Genomic DNA, 24,976 nt, shown 5'->3' on the forward strand with positions numbered 1-24,976 from the left:
GCCTCCTAGCATCCAGCTCACATCTCTTTTGGCACACCCTCCAGTACCTCCAGACTTGATATCACTCCTAAGGCCACAACCTGGGCCACTGCTGCAAGGCTGGCCAATGGCTGTGTCTGGCACACATACCGTCTACTTCCCTCTGCAAGATCCAGGCAAGGGCCCAGTTCCTTCTGAGGCACCAGTTCCCAGCTCATGGCCAGGCCCAGGGGCTTAGTGAGTATGGGTTGGGTTGAGGGATACCCCTGCTGGTCCCCGTGCAAGCCCGTCTAGGGGTTGAGCTTCACCCCACCTCCATGCCCCCGGAGGAAGCAGAATGTTCCAGGAGTTAAGTGAAGCCAACATCACACAGCCTCTGGGGTCCTGGCCCTGTGAATAAGGCACCCCTCCCACCACCAAGGTGGTTAATGCATAGAAAAGGCCATCCACTCATTTGTTCATTGGACAGAGCCTCACACTGGGTGGTAGGGACTCAGGTCGCATCTCTGCACTCCAGAGCTCCTGGCCTGGCAGAGTCAAGAGACAGATGATACAAGGAGAAGGTGATTAACAAATCAAAAGAGAAAAGTCACCAGATCATCTCCACAGATACCAAAGAAGCAAATGATAAAACACAATATCCAGTGTACTTAACAAAAATTTCACTAACATAGAAATGGATTGATACTTCCTTAAACTAAAAATTGGCACCTTACTTAATGGGAAAACAATGGAAAAATCTCCATTAAGGTCAGGAATCAAGGATATCCATTTCATGATAGTGATTATTATTAATCATAGGATTAAAAGTTAAAGAATTTACAAGTGAGCTGGATTCAAAACTAATATAACAAAATCAATATTTATAGGCAATAACCAGGTAGAAACCTGGATGAAGAGCCTCATTTACCATAGCATTACAAAACCAAAAACACCAAAAAGAAACAGTAAGAACTGTGTAAGATCTATAGGAAGAGACAGAAAGAAGAAACCTGGAAAAATGAAAGACACAGTATGTTCCCATGTAGAAGGCACCATGAAGATATTATTTCTAAGCTAATCTATAAATATGCAGAATCCTATTAAATACCACACAGTTTTGAGGGGTAGGGAAGAAGAGCTAGACAAGCAGATTTGAAAATTCATGTGGAGAGACGCCTGGGTGGCTCAGTGGTTGAGCATCTGCCTTCAGCTGAGGGTATGATCCTGGAGACCCGGGACTGAGTCCCGCATCAGGCTCCCCACATGAAGCCTGCATCTCCCTCTGCCTGTCTCTGCCCGCCCCCGCTCTGTGTCTCTCATGAATAAATAAATAAAATCCTTAAAAAAAATTCATGTGGAAAAGTAAACAAGCAGGAAGAGCCAGGAAAATGCTCAAGCAGGAGGTGGGGGGAAAAGAAAGGTAAAGAGTGAGAATCAGCCAGTAATTAAGATAGTAAATGTTACCAGCACCTGAGCAGATGAATCAAACAAAACAAATAGATCAAAAATAGATCTAAACACATATAAGAATTTAATGTCCAATAAAAGTAACATCTCAAACTAGTGAAAAAAGATGGATTATTAAATTTTTAGGACAGCTGTGGAACAATCTAGAAACAAAATCAGACCCCCTACTTCACACTTTACAACAGGATAAATTACAAAGATTTCATTTTAAAAAATAAGATCATGAAAGGATTTAAAATATCATCTGAGAGAGGCAAAAGCCTTTTATTTATTTATTTTTTTTAAAAATTTTATTTATTTATTTATTCATAGAGACACAGCTAGAGAGAGAGAGGCAGAGACACAGGCAGAGGGAGAAGCAGGCACCATGCAGGGAGCCTGACGTGGGACTCTATCCCGGGTCTCCAGGATCACACCCTGGGCTGCAGGTGGCGCTAAACCGCTGCGCCAACGGGGCTGCCCGCAAAAGCCTTTTAGAAATGATACAAACCTAGGAATGTAATGAGTAAAATATTCAACTCTATAAAAAGCAGGGGTGCCTGGGTGGCTCAGGTCATGATCCCAGAGTCCTGGGATCCAGCCCCCCAGCCCCCCACTGGGCTCCCTGCTCAGCAGGGAGTCTGCTTCTCCTTCTGCCTCTGCCTCTCCCCCAGCTCATGGTGTGTGTCTCTCTCTCTTAAATAAATACATAAGACCTTTAAAAAAAAAATCAAACATTCCTGCATGATAAAAATGCACTAGAAACAAAGCCAAGAGATAACCGACAAGTCAGAGGACATATGCCTCTCATATCCCAGACACAGGATTGATTTTCCTGAAAACTGAAAAGCACCTAGAAATAAACAGGTTAATGACCTAACAGGAAAAAAAAAGGGGGCAAAAAATACAAAATACAGAAAGGAAAATATAAATGGTTCTTTTTTTTTTTAATTTTTTTTTTAATTTTTATTTATTTATGATAGTCACAGAGAGAGAGAGAGAGGCAGAGACACAGGCAGAGGGAGAAGCAGGCTCCATGCACCGGGAGCCTGACGTGGGATTCGATCCCGGGTCTCCAGGATCGCGCCCTGGGCCAAAGGCAGGCACTAAACCACTGCGCCACCCAGGGATCCCTTAAGTTACTATGTTAAGCTGTAAAAGATTTTCCTGAAAACTGAAAAGCACCTAGAAATAAACAGGTTAATGACCTAACAGGAAAAAAAAGGGGGGCAAAAAATACAAAATACAGAAAGGAAAATATAAATGGTTCTTAAGAATACGAAAAGGAACTTAACCTCCTCACACTAAGTGGTGACGGGGTGAGGCATTCCCCTGCCCAGCTGATGGGTGTGCCTCTGGGAAGGGCAATTAAACCACAATAGGTATGAAAACCCCAAGTCTTTTTACTCTTTGATCCAGCCACCTGTAGACAATACCTGCCCTGCAGTCTTCCAAAGTGACTGGTAACAGCGATGTGTATAATACCAAAACACTGGAAATAACCCAAATACCAATCAAACAGGGAATGGATAACTACATTATAGTGTAGTCATGTAGTAGAATACTGAGCAGCCTTAAAAAAATGAGGAAGCTCAGGACACCTGGGTGGCTCAGTAGGTTAAGCATCTGACTCTTGGTCTCAGCTCAGGTCTTGATCTCAGGCTTGTGAGTTCAAGCCTTAAGGTGGGCTCTATGCTGGGTGTGGAGCCTACTTAAAAAAAAAAAATGAGGAAACATTATCATTACATATTGATATGGGATGACCTCCCAGATGCATTGTTAATGGCTAAAGAAAGGTGTAGAGCAGTATATAGAACATTCTGCCTTTGATGTAGGAAAAAACAAACCAGAGAGGATAGATCAGTTCACAGTGATGGTAAATACATAAAATTTCTCTGAAAAGATACATCAGAGACAAGGTGACCTTGCCTCTAAGGAGAATTGAGGGCTGAGGGGACAGAAGGGGGCAGACCTACAGCCAGACTTCAAGAGTTCTGATGCTGACACATGTTCGATTCCCTCTTTAAGAAAAAGATATCAGAGTGGTGCCTGGGTGGTCAGTCTGTTAAGTGTCTGACTCTTAATTTCGGCTCAGGTCATGATCTCAGGGTCATGAGATGGGGCCCCATGACAGGCTTTGTGCTGGGCGTGGGGCCTGCTTGAGATTCTTTCTCTCGCTCTCCCTCTGTCCCTCTCCCACCTCCCTCTCTTAAAAAAAGGTATTATAATGTCTTATCATTTTACAATATACACAAATATCAAATCATTATGTTGTATACCTGAAAACTAATACAATATCATATGTCAATCATATCTCAGTTTAAAAAGAATTATAAGGGCGCCTGTGTGGCTCAGTCAGTTAAGCATCTGCCTACAGCTCACGTCATGGTCCCAGGGTCTTGGGATCGAGCCCCGCATCAGGCTCCCTGCTCACTGGGGAGCCTGCTTGTCCCTCTCTCTCTGCTGCTCCCCATGTATGCACTCTCTCTCTCTCTCTCTCTGCCAAATAAACAAATACAGTCTTTTTTAAAAAATTTAAAAACTTTATTGGAAAAACAAAAATATCTTACTTCTGTAAAAATTTCCAAAACCACATGACCACATGCATACAGTGCCAGGGTTCCTCTCAGGGCCTTCGAAGGAGCCTGAAGCTCAGCTTCCCTGGAAACCCACCTCTGGTGGGAGGGAGATTTTCACTCTACATCTTCATCTATAACCTACATTTTGAAATACGTGAGTTCTTTAAAAAGGCTGCTGAGGGGGATCCCAGGGTGGCTCAGCGGTTTAGCACCTGCCTTCAGCCCAGGGCATGATTCTGGAGTCCCAGGAACAAGCCCCACATCGGGCTCCCTGCATGGAGCCTGCTTCTCCCTTTGCCTGTGTCTCTGCCTCTCTCTCTGTGTGTCTCTAATGAATAAATAAATAAAATCTTAAAAAAAAAAAAAAAAAGGCTGTTGAGGGGCCCAAAGGAAGACACAAACGAAATATAGTGGATGTTCTTGGATAAACCAGCTCTCAACATTATGAAGACATCAGTTCTTCCTGGGTTAAGCTATAACAAGTACAAAGCACAATCCCCCCAAAATTACCAATAGGCAGATTCTAAAGTTCATATAAAATGATATTAAGGATTTGATGTTAGGTGGAAAAATAATTTGCAGAGCAGTGTTTTCTTATGTAAACATCTAGGCTAAATTAAAAATGCACATATATGTACACATATATAGTCATATACATACATGCATAGACATGCACATAATACCTCCAGATGGGGTACACAAGAAACTGCCTGGCTTGGGGGAGAAGACCTGGTAGCTGTGAGAACAAGGAGGGAGGGTTACCTGTCACTATACCTTTCTATGTCTTAAACTTTTCCATCATTTCCAAAAAATGAACACAATTTAAAAGAGAATGTGGCGGCACCTGGGTGGCTCAGTCAGTTAATCATCTACCTTTGGTTCAAGCCATGATCCCAGGGTGCTGGGATGGAGCCCTGCAGTAGGCTCCCTGCTCAGAGTGAGGCTGCTTCTCCCTCTCCCTCTGCCTGCTACTCTCCCTGCTTGTGTGCACACATGTGCACGCGTTCTCTCTTTCCTTGTCAAATAAATAAATAAACAAAAATCTTAAAATAGGGGTTCCTGGATGGCTCAGTGGTTGAGCGTCTGCCTTCAGCTCAGGTCGTGATCCCAGGGTCCTAGGATCGAGTCCTGCATCAGTCCCTGCTCCACTGGAAGCCTGCCTCTCCCTCTGCCTTCTGCCTCCCTGCCACCCAATGAATAAATAATATCTTAAAAAAAAATTAAAATAAATAAATAAGAATGTGATTCATATTCCCCACCCCACCCATTGGTCCCTGCCCTATCCCACCCCTTCAAAGCCCTCCTGGGAGGCTCATTAGTCTCATCCTTTCCCTGCCTCTCTGCCTATTTTCAAAATGAAAACTGGGACCTCCTGTCTGACCTCCAGGAAGCCTCTACGAAGCCTCCCCTACTTCAAAGCTGGGGCTGAGCCCACCACACCTAACCCAGCTCCCTGCTTCCCAACTCTTGACTCACCTGCTGGGCTGCCCAGGACGCTAAAGATCCTTCCAGAGGCAGCAGCTACTCTGAATTGCTCCTCATCTTGGTCCAAGGTGGAACCTGCAAGGACAGGAGTGGAAGAGAAAGTCCATGAGCCATTCTGAACAGCTGGATGCCGGGAGGAGGGAAAGGAGGAGGAAGGAAGAGAGAAGAAGGAAGAAAGGGGAGGAGGAGGGGGAAGAAAGAGAAGGAAGCCAGACATGGGCAAGATGGTAGGGGAAGAGGTAGGGTTCAGGGAACCTAATGGAGTCCAGGTGAAGCAATGGAGGTTAGACCAGAGGAAGGCCTTCCCGCAGGAGTGAAGAGGCAGACATGCCTGCCCAGAGGTGGTGGCCCCACAGATTGCAAAGAGGAGTCAGGACTCCCACTCTCTGGTCCTCCCCAGGACAGGGGCTGGGATGCATAGGCATGGGCTGTGCTGGGACCTGCCCCCAGAGAGGACTCGGAAGAGGAGCAGACGCAGCTCCGACTACACTGCAGAGCCTGTCAATGAGAGGTGGGGGATGCTGGGGACACACAGGGAAACAGGACACTCTCCATTAAGGCTGGAAGCCATGGGATGGGGTGAAGGGAGTGGGGGGCAACTGAGGCAGAGGTCTCAGATGCCAGAGGCCCTGCTCCTAAATATGTGTGGAAGCCAAATGAGGGTGTTTCCAGGCAGGAGGAGAAAGAACTGGCTGTCCCTGAGGGCAAGCTACTAGCAAGCCTGGATGGCCTGGGTTCTGTAGGGGGATTGGGGGGAGATGGGCACCTCTGGGCCACAGTATGTCTCCAGCCACCAGGGCAGGGTCAACTGAAGACTGCTAGGCTCTGCATGATGGCTTTAGGGGGCACCTGTGAACATTTTAATTTGCCAGTTAGATATTTGTCTTAAGTAGACTCTATAACCACTTCTTAGGATGGGGCTTAAAAAGGTATATGTTTTTAAAGTATTTTATGTATTTTTTAAAGATTTTATTTATTCATGAGAGACATGAATAGATGCCCTTAAAAGTATTTCAAAAATAAATTATAGGTAGGGGCGCCTGGGTGGCTCAGTTGGTTAAGCATCTGCTTTTGGCTCAGGTCATGATCTCAGGGTCCTGGGATGGAACCTCGCATAGGACTCCCTGCTCAGTGGGGAGTCTGCTTCTCCCTCCCCCTCTATGCACTCTCTTGCTCACTCTCTCAAATAAGTAAATAAATTTTTTTTAAAAATAAAAATAAGAATAAATAAATTTTAGGTAATTAGTACTTCAGAAAGAACTGGCAAAAAATGGCAGTGCTACTCAAATGACAATTTTTTAAAAAATAAGAGACAACCTAAATAGTCCTTACTATATAGGTACATAAGCACTTTTTATTAACTTAGTGAATCCTCACAGCAACCCTATGAGGTACATATCTCACAGTTCAAGATGAAGAAACTGAGGCATAGAGAAGTAATTTGCCCAAAGTCGCACAACTAGGAATGGGCAGCTTAAATATAGTTTAGATCTTTGTCTAATATAGTAGCCAGTAGTAGCCACATATGGCCATGAAGCACTGAACATGTGGCCACATAATGGAAGTGTGCTGTATAAAGTACACACTGGATTTTGAAGATTTAGTACAAAAAAAAAAAAAAAAACCCAAGAAGATAAAATATCTCTATTGTTTCTATTTATTATCTGACAAAAGTATAATATTTTGGATACTTAAATATAATACATTAAAACAACTTAAAATTTGTTTAAATTGTACTTGTGGCTCACATTTCATTTCTCCTGGATAGTCTAAGTCTGGAGATTCTTTTTTTTTTTTAAGATTTATTTATTTATTTATTTATTTATTTATTTATTTATTTATTTATTTATATTAGAGAAGAGAGAGAGAGAGAAAGCACAGGAGCAGGAGGGGCAGAGGGAGAGGGAGAGAGGATCTCAAGCAGACTCTGCGCTGACCACAGAGCCCAACACAGGCCCAATCTCATAACCATGAGATCATGACCTGAGCCAAAACTAAGAATAGGACCCTCAACTGACTGTGTCACCCAGGAGCCCCCTAACTCTGGATTCTTAACCACTCTGCTTCTTGCCACTCAAAAGTGATAATGAATGTTAAGCAAGCACGAGCTACAGCTTGGGCACCCTTTTAAAGGCTCAGCACCAACTGGTGATGGCCCCAACACTGCACTGGAATGACCAGGGCTGGGAAACAGGAAACCACTTCCATCCCTCAGAAGTAGTCAGCCCCACCCCACCCCCCAGCCTCCCTTAAGTTCCTATTCCTGCACTAAAGACTTTAGACCAAGGGCAGAGTCAGAGATCTACACTGACCCCTCTGGGGCAGCCTCATTCAAGGCTCTGGAAATGTAAGCCCGACCTCAGACCTGGCCTGGCTCTCCAGGAAGCTCAGGCTAGAGGGGGTCAGTCACCATCCAGCCAGTGAAAACAGCCCACAGTGCCCTCTCAGGGCAGAGGGTCAGGGAAGGCTTCCTAGAGGAGGCAGCTCCTTGAAAAAAGTTTGATGGGCAGCCCGGGTGGCTCAGCGGTTTAGCACCGCCTTTGGCCCAGGGCCTGATCCTGGTGACCGAGGATCGAGTCCCACATTGGGCTCCCTGCATGGAGCCTGCTTCTCCCTCTGCCTGTGTCTCTGCCTGTCTCCCTGTGTGTCTCTCGTGGATAAATAAATAAAATCTTTAAAGAAAGAAAAAAGAAGTTTGGAGCAGCGCCCTGCTGAGCCATACGGGAGGCTGAGGCAAAGAAGGAATTGGCGATACTCTTTATTTAAAATTTTGGTATTTTATCCTGGATTTTTCTCACCAATTTTGATTTGTTTTTTTTTTTTTAAAATACGGCTTAAAAATATTATCTTGATTACTGAGCTTTTTGCCCACCCTCCTCCCTTTACACTTCGTGCCCAAGCCAAGTGCCACACTCACTGTACTCTAATCCTGGCTCTGGTTTGGAGCTTTAAGCCCTCTGGCTGCTATGACACATTACTGAGTCTCCACCCCCAGGGAAGCAGGGACCAGCGGAGGGGAGTGTCATCCTGTTGTGACAGCATGGCCACAAGCTGTGGGGTTCCCCTCCTCCCCTACCTCAAGGGCCCAGCTCAAACTTCAACACCCCACCATCCCACCTGCCCCTGCTTCTCCTGTCCCCCTCCAGCTCCCCTCTGCTCTGCCAACTAAGATCCCACCCCAGCTCTAAGCCGCAAGGCCGGCCCCTGTCATTCAACCTGCTCCAGCAGTGACATTTACAAATGAAGAAACAACACCCACAGAGAGGAAGTGACTCGATGTAAACGAAGCCCTAAAAGAAGCCCCAGCTGGGCTGGGCTGGCCTAGGATGCCCTTCATGTTGCTTTTTGCACCAGGCACCAGCTTAGCATATGGGACCCCCGAAAATGTCTGCTGACAGTGAGCAAATGAGCCACATCCCACCTTCAGGTACTGATTCCTGTTGCCTTCTCCAGCAAGTGCTCCCTAACCACTGGGCTTGGGCTCCTAAACCGTGGAAGCCAAGCCATGTAGCAGAGCGCTACTCCCCATCTATCTCTAGTTGGTCCATTCATGGGGCTCCGTCTGTGCCTAACCCCCATCTGGCCTGGGGTACTCTGAGAGCCTGCACCTCTTTTTATCCACCCCTCCCTCCACAGTGGAGTCCAGGGCCTGGCTGACCCAAGGGCACTCAGTCCAGAGGTAAGGGTCATCCAGAATCACTAATCCTTGGCAGCCAGTCCTTCCCTAGGTCTGCTTGCCGGAGGCGAAGCTCTCACCTTCTGTCCTCTGACTACCACTCAACCCTCACCACAGTTTAAACCTCACTGCCCTCCTGGCCCAGCCTGGCATCTCAGTCCCGCCATTCCCGCCAGTCCAGCAGCAGGGCAGCCCAGAGCCTTAGCCAAGGGCAGGCACCCTCCCACTTCCTCCGTTTTTCCTAAGTGCCTACTGCATGCCTGGCCCTTGCCAGATTGTCAGCTTTATCTCACTTGTCCTCATAACAATCTCAAGGCCTGAGACTCTTGCCCCATTTCAAGGAAGCTGTGGGAAGTGGAAATTTGCCCAGGTCACTTGCTGGAGCCACAGGGGCCTTCAGAAGATGTGACTGCCTCTCTTTGGTAGAGCTGGAAAGGCTTCCCGAGGGCACTCCAGAGCTGGGCTTGGAAGGAGTAGGAGGTTGCGCTTCCAGCCAAAGGAAACTGAGTGGGCAAGGCTCAGGGGTAGGAAAGGACCTGGCAGGTCCAGAGATGGGGTGATTTCAGTGGGGCAGGGATGGGGATGTAAGAGGACAGTAGTGACACCCAGACAGGTCTGGGGACTCCCACGAGGGTGTGAGCCTCCTTTGCATTCTGATTTGCATGAGTGATTTAGGCCTGAGTCAGAGTGGCCCTAAAGGTCCTAACTCCTTCCACATTCAGCTCTGAAGCCCCCTCAGCCAAGACCCTGCCCTCCCCCGCCGCACACCCCACGCCCCCAGGAGTACTTCAGGCCCCCTCTGCACAGAGCTGCACTCTGGGTCCAAGGGAAGGCCCAGTGATGGGGGGATGGAATGAGAGGGAGGCGGGGTCCACACCCGGGCCTGAGCTACTCCTCCACTCACCCCCTCCTCCCGTGCACGCCATCTCCTCCCACTCCCACAACCCCCACTACTCCAGGCGACTCAGCATAGACTCCAGCATCCAAACCTCAGGAAACCCCTCAGAGTGTCCCACACAGGAACCAAGACCAGCACACATCTAGCTCTGGCCAGGCCAGTTCTACAAACCACAGCCTGCCCATACCACAAACTCATACCTCTCACAGCCTCCAGGGACACACACCTCTCACCCCACCCGGCAGCCACAGGGCAGATCTGCCCCTCCACCACACACACACACCCTTCGGTCCCACACTCCCAACAGCCTGACTATGTACAACTGCCCCAGAGCCCAACGATGCCCAGGACCCCCCACCACCAACCCCAACCCAATCACCGGGTGATACCTGTGGGCAGGACCACATTTGATCCGCCGCCCTCCTGGGTGTTCTCAGGACTCCGCTAACCAGGCAAGAGGCCTTGGAGACACTTCCCTCCCATATGAGGAACTAGGTGGGGGCTGGGTTCCTGGCTCGAGGAGTGCAGAAGCGCTCCCGCCCCGCTGCAGAAGCTAGCTCCCTCCAGCCCAGCTAGGCAAGGCATCAGGTGCAGCCCTCAGGCAGGCAGCTGACTGATCGTTGGGCCAAGAAGCCTACCTTCTTTCTCTCAGGGATCGGTGGCCACTGCATACCAGACCCAAAGAATTATACTGGAGTCTCCTGCTTTGCCGCAGCTCCGAATCTCTGCCCTGGCATTTGCCCTGGCACCAGATTCCTGCCCCATCCCATCCGTGGTGTGACTCATCTCTGGGGTCCCAGGAATGGCAGAGGCAGATGAGGAGCAGCCCTCAGCATGGTGAGGATTGAGTCAGGGCCCCAGCGCCTGGGTGCATAAAGAGCTGCCTCAGCCACCTGGTGGGGAGCTGGGGGCCACTGGTGAGTCTACATCAGAGCCCTTTTCCCCCAGGATGCATGGCAAGGCTGGGTTCCAGTCCTGGCTTCATCACTCCTTGCCTGAAGTCATGTGACATTTTGAGACTCAGTTTCCCCCTCCATAAAGCAGAGCTGTCACCCAGATAACTACGACACGTCACCATGTATGTACTAGAGGCCACACTCACTCGTCATCTGCTCACTACTGTTGCTAAGACAGACACTTCCTGTTCCTTAGCCTGAGGCCTTGGCCGGTCCTGACCAGAGGGGACCTTGGCACTGGCCTTGTATCCAGGCTCCTGTCTGGATTGCTCCGCATCCTGGAGCTCTCTGTTCCCCAAGATACCAAGGACTAGCACACCCTGCCTCCGGCCACATCCCCCTGCAGGGCTCCAGACTGGATACCCCACTGCCCCCCAGCCCTCTTTCTGGGTGGCCCCAGGCACTGCACATTCCCCACCCCACCATGTGCTCTCCCAGGAAAGTAATGCTACCTCCAACCCAGGTGCGGCTTCTAAGCCAATTAGAAAAAAATGCCTCTTCCTTCAGGAGCCCCACAGCAGGACACGCAGCTCAGCAAGAAGGACAGGCTAGGTTTCAGTATCCCCTCTCCCAGCTCTCACTTCACGCTGTCCCCCACAACCAGGTACTCTTGGACAGAGCACAACATGCACACTCTCACACAGTGGGCCTGGGGAGACATAGAACATTTTAACAGCCTTCTTGGGGCCACCGGTTCAGCATTACAATAAAAAAATAAAATAAAACCAGTTTTATTCATGACCATGATGCATTAAAGACTAGGGGACAGGAGACATCCTGACTTCATTTCAGGACTAGCCCTAACTCCCACCCTAATCTTAAACGATTATCATTTTCTACAACCTTCATGTCTATGCTGTTGAAAGTTTTTTTTTTGTTTGTTTGTTTTTAAGATTTTATTTATTTATTCATTCATAAAAGACACACAGAGAGAGAGGCAGAGACACAGGCAGAAGGAGAAGCAGGCTCCATGCTGGGAGCCTGATATGGGACTCGATCCAGGGTCTCCAGGATCTCGCCCTGGGCCAAAGGCAGGCGCTTAAACCGCTGAGCCACCCAGGGATCCCTGCTGTTGAAAGTTTCTATAGTTGTACCTCACTTTTATAATTAGATGACAAAATGATGAAAGTATCTTAGGTCTATGACAATTAAGTTCCAGTTTGTTCCTCAAAATTACTATTAAAAAGTAGCTTTATAGGATGCCTGGGTGGCTCAGCGCTCAGAGGTTGAGAGTCTGCCTTTGGCTCAGGTTGTGGTCCCAAGGTTCCAGGATGCAGTCCCATATCGGGCTCCCTGCAAGGAGCCTGCTTCTCCCTCTGCGTCTGTCTCTGTTTGTCTCTCTCTGTCTCTCATGAATAAATAAATAAAATCTTTTTTTAAGAAAAAGAGGCTTTATGATTTTAAGTGTAAAATGAGCAGACCACTAAGAGAAAGAACAGTCATAAACAAAACGGATTTCCTGGGTCATGTGCACTAGAGAATAAGAAACTGAGACCCAAAGCCCACTCCCCCTCACCATGGTCTTATCCTCCCAAAGGTCAAGGACACAGCACAGCAAGTAAGGTGCCCCCCACGCAGAGGCCAGCAACAGAGCACAGCCCAGGGACTTTCAAATGGGAAATGGACTGAGGACCATTAGTAAACATGAGACTCCAGGATCCCTGTGGTTCGTCATCTAAACAGAATCTGACCCTGCTCTAGCCCTGACCATCACCCACCTTCCCCCAAACCTCATCTGAGGTCCCTCTCATGCCCAAGCCCCATCCTGGAGAGGGTCAAATATAGAGGAAGATATGGAATGAAGCGTAAATATCTGCAGAGTATCTCACTTGCAAATTAACGAAACTGAAAGTTAAATGATTCGGGGTTTAGGCCTTGTCAAAGTCTGTGACATACGAATCCCCCCTGACCTACCACATACTCTCACCTCTGAAAGAATCACTCAGGATCACTCTGGGCCCTCCCATTTCCTCTATGCCTCCTCATTACTTTGTTCTGACACCAACTCCCTCTCCATCCCCGCTCTCCACCCCAGGCCTCCCTGGCAGGCCTGGATCTCTAGGCCCTCCTCCTGCTTCCCTCCCTTCAGCCAGCATACCCCTCAGCCCACCCTGTAACTGTCCCCAAGGGAGAGTGCCTCACCTAACCCTAACCCTGACCCATACCGACCTTCCCTGTGCCCCAGCCTTTCACCGTTGAGGCGCAGCATCTGAGGAGACCTGGGCAGCCCCAGCAGGAGCACATGGGGCTCTGGTCTGGTTCTCAGGCACAGACACAGTCCCCTACTGAGCTGGGGGCTTCTCAGGCAAAGCAAGGCCAGAGGTGCGACAGTGTGACACCAGGAAGATCCTCCTCTGGGTCCACTGCTCCATGGCAGGGGTGGTGGGGACAGGGGGCTCCTAACACTATCAATGAGGCAGAAACAGGGCTGACCACATGGCAGGTGGGAGTACACAGGGCTGACAATAAGGCTGCCAGGTAGCAGAAGTGGACAGAACCAGAGTCACATGCCGGGACCCTCAGAGGGGCTGAGGGCTGGCCCTGGCCCTGGCCCGGGATGGGGACAGAAAGCTGCTTGACTCCTCTCAGAACCACCCTAGAAGCTGTTATGCTTACCCACCCAGGAGGAGAGCCTTGGTGGGCTCCCCCGCACGGGAGAATTAGGAGCCCAAAGAACAGGGACCCGAAACTGCCTTCTCCGTGGGTGGTCCCTGGGACGAAGCCAGAGAATAAGCAGATCCCTCGCTGCTAGCACCTGAAAGGGGAAGCTGCCTGTGTTGATTGGGTAGAGGTGACCAGACTGGCCGGCAGGGGCTGGAAAGGAGAGAGAGACCGGGTACCAGCCACACAGGCTCTGGCCACGGATATGTGTGATCTCAGCCTCCCCCCTCTAAAGTCAGACAAAAGAGAGGAAGACTCCCTGACTCAGCCTCTCCTCTCCAGCTCACAGAGAACATTCTAACCCTCTTATCTGACCCGGCCAAACTTGCCTAAAACAACAAAAGGTCATGATTACAGAATGCTTACCATCTACCAGGCACTGTGCTAAACACAGTGTGTGGACTGTTTTATATCATCCTCATGACAGTCTAGAAAGAAAGTGGTTTTAGCCCACTTTACAGATGAGAAAGTAACTAAGCCTCAGAAAGGTTAAGTAACCTGCCTAAACTAACACAGGAGCCAGCATCGGACCCGAGGGCTGCCCAGGCCCCTCTTTCTACAACATCTCCTCAGAGGGGACAGCGCAGAGACAGGCAGAGAGCAGTGAGGACACAGAGGGTCAGGTGGGCAAGAGAGAAGGGACATGAGTACAGCCCGAGAAGGGCCTGGGTAGACAACGTGAAGACACTTGCCCTTGTGTCTGGACAGCAGGAAGCCACGACAGGCAGCAAGGTGCTTCCGGGATGGATCACGGGAGGCAGGCAGGCAGGAATGCAGGGGCACAGGGGTGCCAGCTGCTGGGAGACTGGGGAATTCACGAAATTTCTGAGTCTCCGTTTCGCCATCTCTAAGATGGAGATTACAACAGCTCCACCATGCAGGCTTGCAAGGAATAAATGCATGCCTTCGAAACAGCCCAAATCTGACCAGTGCTCATTCCTCAGTGCCTTCCCACCTCCCTCAGAATAAAGCCAAAACCAGCACATGGCCTACCAGGTTGCGTGGCCTGTCCCCACTGCCTCTGTCTCCTTGCTGTTATTCCAACCCACTCTGTGCGCTTTACCCTCAGAGCTGGGCACTGGAGCTCCTCTGCCTGGGGTGCTCTTCCAGATATCTGATGACTCACCCCCCTGTTTTTTTTTTCCAGCACTTTCTCAAATGCAAGGCCTTCCTTCCTTACACACGCTACCTAAAAATGTGCCCCCATGAGTTCCTGACCCTGTCATTTTTCAGCTTATCACTGCTGGGTTCCATCCTCGGATGCCACTTCTCACTGTATTGCATATTTATTTGCTCACCGTCAGTCTCCTCAACCGGAGGACAGGAGCACTGTCTCATTAACAGCTCTATCGCCAGTGGCTAGAAGTGTCTGGGCCCTGGAGGAATGGATGAATGGACAACCACAAAGGCCTGGCTTACCCCAGTCAGGAGCTTGGGACAGGGGCCTGTGACATGGGGAGGGAGACGGATGGTTGGATGATGTGCTGTCAAGGTTCAGACCAGAGATCTAGGAGTCAAGGATTCAACTCTGAGGTTCCTCGGTCCCCTCTGCAGTTGGGCTTGCCCCTTCTCTTACCAGAGGCTGTCCCAGCCACTTCCTGCTGCGCTGGCCTGGTAAACACTGCTCAGGGAGCCTTAAGTGCTGACTCTCAGACCCCCTCGTGCTGCCCACCCGTCAGCCACTCCCCAGAGTAGCTCCGAACCTTCTTAGACTTCCAGGAGTCTCTGAGACTAGCCCCAATCCCTCTGCTCTGCCCACCCCTTCCATGACCCTCTATTGCCTTGCCTCTATTGCTCCTGCCACGTACTCCTCTTCCATCTCATTCCCTCCACTCCCACTGCCTGCCACCTTACCTCCAGATCTTTGCTTATACCATTCCCTCTGCCTGGAACGTCATTCCCTACCTTGCTTTTCAAGTTCATCCACTCCAGGAAGCAGCCTCTAAGTCCCATGGCCACAGCCCTGATCACACTGGGAAGTCACTCTCTGTGACTCTCTCACCATAGATATGGCTGGGTGCTCCTTGAAAGCAGGACCAGGGTCTGATTCCCATGCATCGAGCCTGAGGTTGGCAGATAGTAAATATCTGTTGACTGCATGAATGTCTCCCAATTTTATACGTGGAAAGCAAGTGCCCAGGCAAGTGATGACTCACCCAAGGTCATGCTGCAACCAGTGGCTGGAGTGTGGCTAGAGCCCGGCCTCGGGCCTCCTATATCAGACACCTCCCATTCCTCTACTTCCAGTTACAGCTCTAGTCTCCTGCCTGTTGCACCCCAGGCCTGCCTTCCCCCAGCTCTCCACCTGCCCCCACCTGCTCCTTAGGCATTTAGGAACCACCTTAGCCAACCCTCCCCTCTTCCAGAAGATGAAAGTGAACCCCAAAGAGGTCCAAAAAACTAAAACAAAACAAAACAAACAAACAAACAAAACTAAACTAACCAGGGCCACACGACAAGTCAGGACCAGGACCTAGCCCTCCCCCACCACACCCAACTGGACTCCCTTCCATTAGCCTGTTCCTTGGAAGAACTGGGAGGAGACAGTCCCCTTAGGAGATCTCAGAGATACTGCAGCACCCCCCCCCCCACTCCACTTAGGCTAGGCCACCCCGACACTGAGAAATGTGGGTTTTCGGGTCACCGGCAGTAGAGGCAAATAAGTGTCCTGATTCACGTCCTGAAACAGAAACTGGAACAGAACCACTAGAACAACTGGATGCTCCCCGAGTCTTTGGCCTCCCTAGGCCTAGTACATCCATCTTTGGAGCTGAGGAGCTAGTATGGGAGGAACAGCCCCAGGCTGAGGGAAGACGTAAGCCCTTAGCTGAGGCCTTTAGCACCCCTTTCAGTAAGCCAGGCAGACCCCACCCCAAAGCTGTCCTGTTGTTGCCTGGCAAAGCCTAGTCCCCAGCCCTGCTCTCCAGAGGTCCCTTCTCCCCCACCAGGCTAGGATTAGCTTTGAGAACAAGCTATGGCAGCTTGGCTGCAGACTCAGTGGCCTGCCTAGAGGGAGGTCCCTACTCAGAGGGATAAAAGCCTCACCCAACTCACCCATCAAGGAGTGCAAAGCCCAGCACACCTCATACCCCGATTCACAGGGATGTCCAATGCTGATCACACCTGTGCAAAGGCACAATCTCAGGTCCTCCAAGGATGCATCTGGGCCTGAGAGGCCCATGCACAGTGCCTGCCCAGAGGCATGTGGAGCAGGAAAGAGATGGGAAACAGCCCAGGAAGGAACACACCCAGCCAGAAGTCTCCAGGAGGAAGGCTTGGGGGGAAACAGGCCTCCTTCCCACAAGGCAGCCCCTCTGAGGGCAGCTGGTGTGCCCATAGGCTCAGATGGGCACCGGAAGGAGCGGGTGAGGGTAGCAGCATTGCAAAATATTCAAAGGCCCTCCTGAGGACGGGCAGTGCAGTGCCTCCCTCAGGGCTCCCAGACGCAGGTCTCTGTCCACCACTCTGGCTTGGCTCTTGAGCCTGGCTCTGACCCTCCCAGACCGGAACATGTTGACCCCAGGAGGACCTGGCTCACCCATCAGTGTGGCCCAGACCTTGCTCCGTGACCCAGCCAGCCATCAGCCCTCCCTGGGCCTCCCCTCAAGCCCATCCTAGTATCCAAGAGGACAGCCCCTCTGCCAACAAATGAAGAGGAGGCCTAGCCTCTGCCTGTACCCTCCTCATTCCCCACCAAGATGGCTGTCTCTTCTGCTACCACTTAGTCCCTTCCAGGGTCTGGTTCTCAGATTTCTTGAAAGGCGACAGCTGGGTGCTCATGCTGGGAGTGATGGGTGCACAGAGCACACAGAGCCTGGAGACCAGCTGTGCCACTGACCACCAGAAGCAGCCCTGAGAAACTCCGAGCCTCGTCTGTCTGGCATCAGCCAGCCAAGGTGTGGCACAGGACTCAGCTTCAACTCAGAGGCTACCCAGCCTGATACAAGGCTTAGCAGGCTCCTGGAAACCAGAATTTTGGATATTTAGAAGCTCGGAATCACCAGCACACAAAAAACCCTAGACTCCCTGAATCCCCAATGCTTAGAATCTCAGACTCAGAATCCTAAGATCCCAGCTGCCCAGCTGGGGAGCGGGTGAGTGGGAATAGAGAGGAGGGGAGAAGGCCCTGCACCCCATGTCACCTGCTCTGCTTGATATGTTCCTCTCCTGATCTGCTCACACCTAGAGGACTGATGTGGTACCTATTGCTTCCTGCTCCCCCTCTGAAGTCAAGGGACGCTGAGTTCAGAGACCTGGCCCTGGCGTTGGGCACTGGAGTGGAAAGGAGGGGTAAGGAGAACGCCAGGGGCGAGGCAGTGCCCTCTGAGGCAGGAGAGAAGGAGGCAAAGAAGGCCCAGGCATATGGGGTAGAAAGACGCAATGGCAGCTCCCCCATGTGGGGGGCCGTCCCACTCCAGTACCACCCCGGGCCACAAGGAAGTAGGGCCAGGCCAGACTCCCCCAGGAGCCGCCAAGATTCCAGGTGTGACCTCTAGTTCCTTGCTCTGGGAATGGGGTCAGAGGTGTGGCCACAAGAGGTCCCAACACTCCTCTATCCCCCTGGCCCTCACAACAATAAAGATATGAAGGAGAAGGAAGATTTTGCCCCATTCCTCCCTCCTGTGGTGGTGGTGGGGGGGTCTCTGCCCCCTAAATCCTCTTCTGGACCCCTCAGGGGCTGAGCACCACTCCTGACCACAGCCGGTCCCTGCTTCTTGGCCTCACGGCTCTGGAACCACATCCCCCGGGGTTTGTTCATTCGGTCACTGACATCCGGCTGTTCCACATCCCAGGTCCCTTCAGAGGGTTCGGTTTGGTCAGGGAGAGAAACTGGGGCCTGTGATAAGGCAGGTGGGCGGTGTCTGGGGGAAGCTCAGGGCTTCGGAGGCCAGGAGGCCCCGACCAGGCCCAGGCAGGGAGGAAGCGTGCTGGCCTTGGGGCCTCTACCCGGTGTCAGTTCCAGCTCTCCCTTTCCTCGGCTGAGGAAAGTCACTTAGCTTCTCCCGACCTGAGTCTCCTCACCAGCAAAACGGGGTCTGGGAGAGCCACCGTATTCCACAAAGTCCAAAGTGGACAGGACAGGACGAGAGCAGCAAGCAGCCCTCCAAGAGGCGCCCGTGCTAGGCCGGGCCCAGAACTAGAGGGAGGTCAGTCTCGACTACAAGTAGGATGCCCACAGCTGGCTGCCGGCAATGCCACCCACCATGCGGCCCTCAACCCAGATTGGGAGTTCGCAGGGCAGAGGAGGGTTTGGATCTCCTCCGCCTGCAGTGTCTCCCAGGGCTCAGAGAGTCTACTGCAAAGAGGGAGAAATTCAGACTCCCAGCTCTTCTCTGTAATGGGTCATCTTAGGCAAATCACCTAAGCTTCCTGGGCCTGTTTCCTCATCTACAGAGTGGGAATGGTACCCACCGTGCGACACTACTGCTGAGGACTACATCAGCCCAAAGAAATGCTTCCACGGTGAACAAGTAAGCTTCCAAGAAACAGTAGCCACTGCCACTATTATTACTACTACTCAATAATACGGTTGTTACTAAACTGGTCACTTTTTTTTCTTTTTTAAGATTTTATTTATTTATTCATGAGAGACACAGAGAGAGAGGCAGAGACACAGGCAGAGGAAGAAGCAGGCTCCATGCAAGGAGCCCGACGTGGGACTTGATCCCAGGTCTCAGGATCAGGCCCTGGGCTGAAGGCAGATGCTCAATCGCTGAGCCACCCAGGAATCCCTGAACTGGTCACGTACTTCCACCTCCCCTCCCAGCCACTCTGATTGTCCCAGTAGTCTGGAATAGATGTCCTGAGTATAGGACAGATCTTTTCCTTTCTCAACTACATTCCAAAGGTTGAGCTGGAGAAAAATTCCACAGGAAGGTCGGGTGGAAGACCAAATAGGCACTGTCCCTCCAGCCCCGGGCTGTCCCTGACACCCGGGGTCATCAGCCTCTTTGGGCTGTCCTCCCCAGAGCCCTCATTAGAGCATACAGGTCTAGGGGCCTCATGGGGCCAGGGGTAAGCAGACAAGACGTCCTCTCTGATCAGGGCTGGCAGGGGGCCTGGTGTTGAGTTGGCCCTGAGATCTGTGGGGAGTGTACTTATAGGGGATCTCTGAGGCTCCCTCTTATCTACCTGCTGTTCAGATCCATGGAGCAGCCCCCTTAGCACAGAACCCTTTCCTCAAACACCCCTCTTTGCAGGGCTGTGAAGGGGGCTAAGGCCAGAGGAAGAGGTAAGAGAGCCCACCCAAGGGACCAGACTCCACTCCCCAGGGAGGGCCGGGTCAGCCTGACTGGGGTCACACTCTGCTCGAGGCTGCCTTGGCCATCACCCAGGGGACAGCCCCTCACTGTATGGACCCTGGACTGAGCTCAAAGGGGAAGGTCAGACTGGGGAAGAGGAAATCAGGCCAAAGAAGGCAAAGGAACGCCTGGGTCCTGATCCTGCCTCTATCACTTATTTGCTGTTTAGGGAGGATGAAACTGGTTAACATACATAAAAGTGCCTACCTCAGTGCTATGTGCCTATTTACTGACATATTTCTCACGGATGTGATTACTCAGCTCCTTCTGAGGCTGTTTCCCCACTATGTTACTGGGCAGTGATCTCCGTCTCATGGAATGATATGAGGTTAAATAAAATGCAAATGTATAGCATCAGACACGTGATAGGTACTCAAATCAAACAGAGCTTCCTTCCTTTCCCTTTTCTTTCCCTGATAGGGCCCACACTAGAGGTCAGATCAGTCCTGACCCCCACAGGGCTCACTATGTGATCCTGGTCTGACCTCTGGCCCTTGGCCTCAGTCTCCCCATCTGTGAAAAAAACTTCTGAGCCAAGTGGTCTCTGAGTATCTGACCATAACTATTCCAGTTCCCTTCCACCTCCATTCCCTTCTTCCTTCTCCATTTCCAACTTATGTCCTACTGCATCCCCTCTTGCTGCAACAGACCCTTGGGAGCCTAAAATTGGGTGGAGGGGACAGCTGGTGGGCAAGGGGCATGAGCCTTGAAGCAACCCAGGGCCCACCCCAGGCTCCCAAGGGTTAAGATCCAGAGTGAAGGGCAGGGGGGGCGGGTGCGCAGCAGGGTCAGCGCTGGACAGGCGGGCCTGGAGCCCAGGGCCTGCCTCCCCTCCCCCCATCCTGGGAACAGAGGCTACTTGTTTGGGCATCAGCCGGCTGGCTTTGAGCTTGGCTAAAGAGTGGGGTAGGGAGGGGAGAGGGCCCAGAGAACAGAGGGGACTCCCCTCTCTTTAGCTGATACTCTAGACTTAGTACTAGGCTAGTCCACCACTAGCCCTCAGGACTCTGAGGCCCCCTACCCCTCTGAACTAACCCCTGCCCTCCAGGTTCTCTCTTTCCTACATTCAAACATTCACTGCAGGGGACAAGATTGATGCTCAGGCCCAGTAGTTGCCCTAGCAGTCTCTCTCTGGAGCATGAAACCAGGGCTCCTCTCCTCATCCTGCAGATAGGGAAATGAAGGCTCTGAGAAGTTTGGGGACTTGCAGAGTCACATGTTTGATGGCTGTATAGGGACCACCCCAAGTCCCAGTCATCCCCATGGCTCTGCGGGCCCTTCCCCCACAGAGCTCCAAGAAGACCTTTCACAAGCTGTGCCACTATGTAGATTGAAAGGCAAAGCAAGAAGAGGCAATAAGCAACCCACCTGTGAAGTCCCAAAGGACTTAGGAGATTTTTTTTTTTTTTTTTTTTTTTTTTTTTTTTTATTTTATGGAGAGACAATTTCTGGAGAGGGAGGGTGGAGAGGACGAGCAATCCACACAAAGGACTGAGGTTTCAGGTACAGAAAAGCATGACTGGAGCCTGAGAGGTGGTGGGGATGTGGCTGGGGCGATGAAGCGTGGGGGCAATCTGGGCCCCTGAGTGGCCTCTGCCCACTTCCACCTCACCAGTTACAGGATTGCCTGGAATGACCCCCTTTTGCCCGACTCCTGTGAGCAAGTGGTGAATGGGGAGGCAAGGTCCCCCGGGGCCCAGGTCTGGACAATCCCCAACCAGCCATGGGACACTGGGGCGAGTTCTCACTACACCCTTCCAGCCATACCCACTCCTTGCCATTCCTCAAATATACCATGAAAGGTCCTGCCTTTGCACAAGCTGTGCTGTCTTCTGGAGGGTCCTTAGCCTTGTTAATTGTCCCTTCACTGCCAAGGACCATGCCAGTCATCTCTTCTTCCCTGGGCCTCCAGAGTCTCAGTCCCTGATTCTATCTCAGTACCTGTCTGCACTTGTCTTCGAGATTCTGCTGGGATCTTTCTACCCTGTAATGAGTGGGCTGAGAAGTCTCCCCTAACCTGGCATTCTCTGCTCTCCAAGGACAGACATCCTGGGTGCCTCAGTCTTGACCTTGGTGCTCAGCACACAGCCAAATCTACCTGAGCTGAGCGCCTCCACAAATCTGTACCACCCTGCAGCAGCGCCCCTGCCCCTGGGACCAAGCCTGGAGATCAAAGGCGGCTCCCCAGGACAGGAGCAATGTGGGAGGGAAATGCATATGCCAGAAACCATACTGTGATTGCTCCTGACCAGAGTTCCTCAAGGCTAAACACCACCCTGCGAGACCTGGGACCAAACACCCACCCGATGCCCCGCAAGCTGCGCTCCAAGCCCGTCCTCCAGTGCCAATAACCCACTGCCGGCTTGACCCCATTCAGTGAACACACAGCTCCTCTTTCCAGCAACTAGGGCAGGTGGGGGCTCTTGGGAGGCCATGCCCCCATTTACTGGTGGGGAACTGAGGCACAGGACCGGAAGTAGTCTGCCCAAGGTCACTGGAGCCCCAGGTCCAGGGCACAGGGTCATACTAAAGTGCAGAGCTGTAAGGGTCTCCGCGGCCCACGGGGCGGGAGCCTCCATTTCACAGATGGGAAAAGCAAGGCGCCCGAAGGCGGGCTGGCTCCGGCTCCTGAGAATCTTCCTGCCAAAGGGCTAAGGCTGGAAGGCCCCTGCCCGGCCGGTTCGCCCCCCTCCCCGCCGACGCTGGCCCGACCGCGCATCCTCAGGTGGTGGCCCTCACCCCGTCACCAGCAGGAGGGCAGATGACGCCCCGGGAAAAACGCCCGCGGAAGTAGGCGCCGGGCGCACAGTCGGCGCGGCCTCGGCGTTCCCTTCTGCGAAATGGGGAAACTCCGGTCACCACCTGGCGAAGGGGCGGCGGGCGGGGAGGTCCCGGCAGCCGCACTTACCTGCTGTGGGCGAAGACTCCACGCTGGGAGCCGGGGACGCGAGGTCCCGGCGCGGCCACTGACTCACGCCGCCGCAGTCAACTCGCGGCCGCAGGCCGGGCGCGCCCACCCCGCCGGGTGCTTCCGCCCGCCCCACGTGACGCCCCGGGGAGGGGGCGGGGCGGGGCGGGGCAGGGACCGCCCCCGGCCCGGCCCGGCCCCGCCCACCCGCCGGCCCCGCCGCCCGCCGACGCGGGGTCTGCGCGCCGCCTCGCCCCTCCCGCGGCGCGCACGAGATTCAGATCTACCTGCGCCTCCCCGACCGCTGAGTCTCCAGCTCTTCCTGAGTCTCTGCCACCCTTCTCCGGGTGACCGTACCCCCGGGGGGATGAGCCTCGCCGCTCACTCCCAACCCCCTCCGGCCCAGAGGTCCAGAATCCGCAGGGCGGAAAGGGGCAGTTGGAGGCAGGACGACCTAGGTCCCTAAGCCTCTCCTCCTGGAAGTCGTTCCCCACCTCATTCTCGGAGGACATTCCACCTCCCTCTCCCTCTCACATCCCCCAGGGGCAGGGTGGTGGGGACGAGTCCTACCCAGTCAAAGGGTTCAAGGACCCTTAGGCAGAAGGCTGCATATCAGCCTACGGTCCTGGCACCGAGCGACTTTCACTGGCTGAGATCAGAGAGTCCTGCCCATCCTGCCGGCACATACACAGGTAAGGGCCCTGGGTTTGACAGGAATTTCTGGGTCCCGCCTGTGTCCCTGTCACCTCTGGAGCCGGTCAAGTCAGAGACTTTAAGTTCTCTGTGCTTCTATTTCTCCAAATGCCCAATGGACATATTTGAAAGAACAGCTCTCACGAGGATGGGGCATGGGGTTGATTCTGAGATTAGGAGTCATTAATCTGAGCACCTACTACATGCTAAGCACAGTGCTGGGCAACTTATTCCATTTATCTCAATCCTCATACCTCTCCTCGAAGACAAAAATCATCACCCCAGGTTAGGGCTTAGAATATGAAGCTCCAAGAAGTTCCAGGACTTGTCCAAAGTTACAAAGCCAGTATTGGGTAAGCCTGGGAATGGAACTCAAGTCTTGGTGAGTTACAGACTCTCCTGCCCACCCTCCACTGGGCAGTCACCTTGCCTCTCTAGAAAAGTCAACTCCAAGTAGGTTGTATTTTCCTGACAAGGCTGAGGCAAGTCATTTTCCAGGAGGGGAGGACAGGGCTAAACCTTGGAGAAAACTCCCCCGCCCCAAATTCATATGTGGTACAAAAACACTAGAGAGGGAAAATGCATAGAGACCTCCTCCTCCCAACCTGATAGCAGGAGTGTCTCTCAGGCAGCAGAGGGTACCTGAAGGCCACAGAGAACAGGTGCGGTTCAGGAATCCCTCCAAATCTCAAAGCCGAGACTTCAAAGCAGCCAAGTAGAACACAGTACCAGGCGACTGGCCTCTGACCATTTGCAAAGGACTGGGAGCCCCACCTTTTCTTAATGCAGGCCTGAGGTCTTCAAAGTGACCTAGGAAGTCTCAAATCACAGGACCTGGTCCTTCCACTGCACTGGAGTCTGATGACCCTCATCTCAACCCACAACCTTCCTTCCACAGAACACACTGCCCCAATCTCCATTCTGAGGCCCATAGCCCTGTGGCTGAGACCCCGGAAGCTCTCCCCCTTCCTTCTGTGATGGCTGGAGAGCGAGGGACCTTCTATTTCCACAGGTTGTACCAATGGGGCCTTAGGCTGAAGGTCACATGGTGGAATCTCACCCTCTGACCCCTGACCCAGGGCCTCTGGCCAGATCTACTTAGAACATTTAAAGGTAGCCAAAGAGCCTGGAGCAAGTAGCAGAACAAACAGGCAAAAAGGTTTGGCAAATGGACAAGTGAACTAATGACTAGACACAAGAAGACACACCGTGGACAGGAGGAAGGAGTGACAACCTGACATACATCCCCAGCTACACATGGGGAAATGAGTGGTTGCCTAAAGGAGCAAAGGCCAGGTGACCAACAATAATAAAATTAACAAAATGAATTCTCGAACAAGGGGATCAAGGGCGGCGGTGGTCGGTGGTCGTGCACCGGGGAGGTGGGAAGCAGGTACAGCGACGAGCCGGC

General features: G+C 52.1%; 1 protein-coding gene across 3 annotated transcripts in view; it reads right to left on the bottom strand.

Annotated features, from left to right (window-relative positions):
• ARAP1 (ArfGAP with RhoGAP domain, ankyrin repeat and PH domain 1) overlaps positions 1-23,008 on the bottom strand; it is a 65,443-nt gene extending 42,435 nt beyond the window's left edge. For 2 of the 3 annotated variants that reach the window (XM_077866893.1, XM_077866891.1), the window contains exons 1-2: positions 22,873-23,008; positions 5,463-5,546 (exon numbers count right to left, since the gene is read on the bottom strand). The gene's annotated coding sequence lies outside the window, so the exon portion shown is untranslated. Of the gene's footprint in view, positions 1-5,462; positions 5,547-10,434; positions 10,511-22,872 lie in introns of those variants that run through there. The other variant, XM_077866892.1, reaches the window with a different exon arrangement.
• Between the last annotated feature and the right edge of the window lie 1,968 nt (positions 23,009-24,976).

The sequence above is a fragment of the Canis aureus genome, chromosome 23 (genome assembly GCF_053574225.1).
Source record: "Canis aureus isolate CA01 chromosome 23, VMU_Caureus_v.1.0, whole genome shotgun sequence".
NCBI lineage: Eukaryota > Metazoa > Chordata > Mammalia > Carnivora > Canidae > Canis > Canis aureus.